Source organism: Podarcis erhardii (assembly GCF_964252035.2).
Source record: "Podarcis erhardii genome assembly, chromosome: 5".
Classification (NCBI taxonomy): Eukaryota; Metazoa; Chordata; class Lepidosauria; order Squamata; family Lacertidae; genus Podarcis; species Podarcis erhardii.
Genome location: NC_138509.1, coordinates 88267611 through 88273610, shown reverse-complemented (window position 1 = coordinate 88273610; position 6000 = coordinate 88267611).

Here is a 6000-nt window from a genome sequence, read left to right as displayed (position 1 = left end):
ACTTTGGCCACCTCACGAGAAGAGAAGACTCGCTGGAAAAGACCCTGATGTTGGGAAAGATTGAGGGCACAAGGAGAAGGGGATGACAGAGGATGAGATGGTTGGACAGTGTTCTCAAAGCTATGAACATGAGTTTGACCAAACTGCAGGAAGCAGTGGAAGACAGGAGTGCCTGGCATGCTCTGGTCCATGGGGTCACAAAGAGTCGGACACGACTAAACAACTAAATAACAAGCTGACTTCACCTTGACATTCCCTTCTCATTCATTATCTTTCACTGCCCACATAAATTCTTCTGTCAGGTATTAAACACTGGCAAACGTGTTTATTCACAATGCAAGAATAATGCTGCAGTTCTGTATACACAATGACAGTAAATCCCACTGAAAATGTGGGATAGCTAGTGCTATCCCTAATCCTTAAAAAAAAAACCCAAAAAACTACACCTGAGGTTGCATCATGCAATTTAATGTAGAAAGTACCAAAAATCGCAATTGAACACCCAGACTTCCTGTAAGTGGGAGGCATTTACAAGGGCAAAATATATATAATCTGTCTTCTTGATGCAAGATGCATCTCAAAGTAATATTGCTGTGTTTTCAGATGCCTGTTCCAGTAGATGAGACTACGAAGGGAGGGAGATGAGGACATTTCCTAGAAATTCTGGATTGCCTACATGTATTAAATTATATATATAAAAATAAACACTAACATTGCTTTGGAAATTCATGCTGTGAATAAAGTTTATCTAAACCTGCTGTAAGTATCTTAGCCACAAGGAAGGCACTTGCTGCTGCGTACAACAGACTGATATTGACACAGGTAAAGGTAAAGGGACTCCTGACCATTAGGTCCAGTCATGACCGACTCTGGGGTTGCAGCGCTCATCTCGCTTTATTGGCTGAGGGAGCCGGCATACAGCTTCCGGGTCATGTGGCCAGCATGACTAAGCCACTTCTGGTGAACCAGAGCAGCGCACGGAAACGCTATTTACCTTCCTGCGGGAGTGGTACCTATTTATCTACTTGCACTTTGACGTGCTTTCGAACTGCTAGGTTGGCAGGAGCAGGGACCGAACAATGGGAGCTCACCCCGTCGTGGGGATTCGAACCGCCGACCTTCTGATCGGCAAGTCCTAGGCTCTGTGGTTTAACCCACAGCGCCACCCGCGTCCTGATATTGACACACTACAGTATATATTCTCTCTCTCCGCCCCCACCCCACTGGCAACATATAGTTTGCATTTTGAAAGCATAAAGACAGTCCTGGATAACATCATCTTCGCCAGTCCAAGAGGTTGGTTGGGAAGCGGGGAACTGTTATATGGTCTCTAATGCAGTTCTGGCTGCTGTTATGGAGTTATGGAGTTCCATCTATGTTCATGGGCCTTCACAAACCATAGGTTTCACCAGATCACCAATTGTGGAAGCTGGTCCCTTAGAGTGAATACTCCACCAACCTCACTCTGCCTTGAGTCAACCCTCACCTGCCCACCTTCTTACCTACATGTGCTCCCCGCTCTGGCCACACCTTCTCTTTCTGGGCCACGCCCCTCCCTAGCCCTGTTCAATGTCTTCCACAAGTTCTTTTGTGCTTTGTGTCTTTGGACTTTAAGACTTTGTCTTCATATTACTTGCTTGGATGCGGGGTGGTGGAATGTAGCCCCTAAAAAGCTCCCCCAGAGGGTATGTGTCTCTTGGGATGAAAAATGTTTTCATGAATCTAAAATGTGGTAAAGGGAATGGTATAACGCAGCAAAGAGAATTGTTTAAAGTGGTAAAAGCCATGTTTTAAGTCTTGGGTAAAAGATATAAAACACCCCCTTTTCAGAGTTGCTTGAGAATCCAAACACGTACCAAATGTCAGTTTTCTGTTTGTTATGAAAGCAGTTGAACCATTTTGGTATCACCCACATCAGTGAGTGAATAAAGCCCAGGCGTGTTTAGATATCTGGCAATTGTGACTCTCACTCCTGGCTTCAGTTAAGTTGCAATGTAAGGGCTAAATACAATGAAGCTGGCTAACGTTATTAACAAGACACCTGTCAACAGTCTGCACCTGTGCAGATTGCAAAATTCATCTCTAGCCTTAAAGTTACTCTTTCCAGTCCGATATTTTTATTGAAAATGGCATCTGATCATATCCAAACAGGTCTCAGTCTCAGGAACCACCATGTGGAATCTGGTGAAAATATCTTAAGGGATGTCCAAGTGCACAGAAAATAGATGAACAAGCAACTTTCCAATCTATATATAGTAGCAGGAAGTTGGAAGATGGATAAGCAGATTTGAAATACAGTGATACCTCTGGTTGCGAACGGGATCCATTCCGGAGGCCCATTCGCAACATGAAAAGCCCGCAACTTAAAGTGCTGTATCTGCGCAGGTGCGCGACACGATTTGGTGCTTGTGCACATGCGCGAAGCACGATTTAGCGCTTCTGCGCATGCGTGAGCGGTGAAACTCGAAAGTAACCCTTTCTGGTATTTCTGGGTCGCTGCAGCACGCAACCTAAAAAAACGTAACATGAAGCAAACGTAACATGAGGTATGACTGTATCATTCAATACATGAAATATTGGGTGATATTCAACATTGGTCAGAGTAGACCCATTGAAATTACTAGACTGCAGTAATTTAAATATCCGCTGATTTCAATAGATCTACTCTGTGTATGTCTACTGTTGCATATTATGTAGTATAGGTATACGTTAGCCCATTTAGCTTAGTACAATAATGAGCTGCAGCTTTCTGGGGTTTCAGAAAGGGAGTCTTTCCCAGCCAGTACTTGAACATGCCCAGGATTGAAACCAGAATTTTCTAAAACAGGCATCCCCAACCTGCAGCCCTCCAGATGTTATGGCCTACAACTCCCATGATCCCTAGCTAACAGGACCAGTGGTCAGGGATGATGGAAACTGTAGTCCAAAACATCTGGAGGGCTGAAGGTTGGGGATGCCTGTACTAAAACAAGGCAGATGCTCAACCAGTCAGCTATAATCATTCGATCTCTTCTCACATATCCTCCCCTCACTGTAATTCCTATGGAGCCCTCCACGATCCATCCCACATTTTGATATTCTTTCCTTTGCTTTCTTTAGCATGCTGCCTTCTTAGGTCCCCTCTCTGGGCAACAGCCTCTTCTGTTCCCCTGTGGCTTAGACCATTCCAACTACCCTGCTCTCTTGCAATATGCAAGCTATTCATTACCACAGTTTAAGAAACAAGCCTTAATGCATTACAATATGAACTCTCATTACATTCCCCGTGCCACTAGGTTAAGGCAGGCTATTCATCTAATTCCGAAAAAAGGTATTGGACAGTTCAATTTATCCACATTCACGACAAAATCTTCAATTGAAAAAACCTTCATTATCTATTCACCGTTAATTGCACATACATTTAAAAGCTACAGCCCTAACATGCTGAAAACAAATAATTAAATACCTTTCTGGATGAATAACTGAAGGCAATGAGGATAAAAAATAAAGCAAAAACCACACTGACAGCCCCACCAATCATATTAACGCAGAGACTATTTGTAGATTACCAGTGATGTTGCAACGTTTTAATGAATTCAGGACAGCATTTAAGATCCAGTGAAAAATAAGGAAATCACGCTGAGTTTTTAAAAAAGGGAGTAATATGCCTTTGTGTAGGATGAATCACCATTTATTTACATTATGCAGATAAGAATGTCACAACAATTAATTTCCAGTTTTATCTGAATCTAATATAGCATGCAACAGTGAGAACCAGACAAGCAGTTTGCTGAGTTGGTGTAATTGGCAAACAAATTTAGCAGTAAATAGGGTTCGGATATGGAGGCTTCAAACAATTATGAGCATGATCCAGAGTTAAGCACTTTTTAGGGAACAATCCTATGCACAAGAAGCATAGCAGGTGTAAATTAAGCACTGGTATAAAACTTAATATAACAGAGTCAAATTCTGTTCACCAGCAATGCTGCTGCTCTGCCTAAGCCTGGCAGAGGGAAAACAAGCTTATAAAATAGCGTTCTGTGATGGGTTGCCAGGTCACTTGGCTGAAAGTGCCTTAGAATCCAGCCTAAGCCCCCACTCTGTACCTCCCCGGAACACACCTTTTGGGGACTTACAAGGGCATCGGTTCAGCTAGCTGTTGTATCTTTGGCTAAACTAGTGTTAAGGGCGGAACACCAGATAAACTGGAGACCCACTGCATCTTAAGCTTCACTCCAGGGGATTGTGCCCAACAGCGGCATAGCGTGGGGGGTGCAGGGGGGGGCCCGGCCGCACCGGCCGCAACATCTGGGGGTTAGGGTTAGGGGTAGGGTTAGGGGGCACAAATCCATGGGTTAGGGAGCGCAAATTACTTGCCTTGCCCCGGGTGCTGACAACCCACGCTACGCCACTGGTGCCCAAGATTACCCCCAAGGCTTATGGATACCTTTTAAGGAACAACTCCATGAAACTCAATGAGACTTTCCAAGTAATCTTGCATAGGATTGGAAATATTGCTATTCCTCTCACTTTGTCTACAACATCATTTTTGACCATCTATGTTCAGCTTCTCTAAGGTCAATGCTACTGGGCCAAGCCACTACAAGACCCTCATAAAACCAATCAAAAAGGCAGCACGTATGACCAGCTGGAACTTAATCCACATAAGCACATGACCGACAAGTAATGGGATTTTGTTTACAGCAGGGGTAGGCAACCCAAGGCCCATGGGCCCGCAGACGGTCCGGGAATCAGTGTGTTTTTACATGAGTAGAATGTGTCCTTTTATTAAAAATGCATCTCTGGGTTATTTATGGGGCCTGCCTGGTGTTTTTACATGAGTAGAATGTGTCCTTTTATTTAAAATGCATCTCTGGGTTATTTGTGGGGCATAGGAATCCGTTCCCCCCCAAAAAAATATAGTCTGGCCCACCACATGGTCTGAGGGACAGGGGCTGAAAAAGGTTGCTGACCCCTGGTTAACAGAAATAACTGCAATCCCCATCACAAATGGAGTTCTAGGGGTTACCTGTGCTGAAGAAAGACCCAGATCCTTCTATACACCCCAGTCCTAGGAAGCAAACTCAATCTATTTTATTTCAATGGTTTTTACTCCAATGTAAGCATGCCCAGAGCATGATCCTATGAACATTTGCTCAGAGACAAACCTCGCCAAGTTCAATGGCACTTACTTCCAAGTTGCTGTGCTTCAGATTGTAGCTTTATAATTACTTGCTAGTTCCTACAAATACACAGACTTACTTGCTGACAAGAAAGGAGATTCCAACTCAGGGACGCGGACTTATAAAAAATATTGGGGGGGCCCGGGAAAGCTCATGAATAATAAATAAGCTCATGAATATGCAAATAAAGTGGCGCCGCCTCCTCGTGAGCGAATAGGGGAGAGCGTGCTGCGCCTATTAATCAGCTCCAAAGGAAATTGGGTGGAGCTTTTGCTCGGGAGGGAGGGCAGGAGGCATGCAGCCCGCCCCTCCCTGTGCATTTTGGGCTGGGGGAGGGGCGGCGATGGCGCTCTGCTGGAGGGGCGCCGGAGATTATTGGGGGGGCGGAGCCCCCCCAAACGAATTTTTGAGGGAGCTCGGGCCCCCTCAAGCCCCATGGAGTCGGCGCCTATGTTCCAACTAAACATTAGGAAGAACTTTCTGGCAATAAGAGCTGTTCATTGGTGGACTGCGACTCCCTCAGAAGGTTGTGGACCCTCCTTCCTTGGAGGTTTTTAAGCAGAGACTGGATGACCACCTGTCATGGATGCTTTAGCTGAAATATAGTTCCTGCAATATAGGGGTTGTACTAGATGACCCTTCAAGTTCCATTCCAACTCCGATTTTCCTTTGGGCAGCAGCTCTACATGTACACTCGCATGTGTGGCGAATCATGAATCGCGACCTGCGCATGCACAGATGCTGGTTGTGTTCGCTTCAGGATGCGAACGGGGCTCCGGAACAGATCCCGTTCACATCCAGAGGTACCACTCTTCAGGCTTGCCTGGGCGTAAACTGG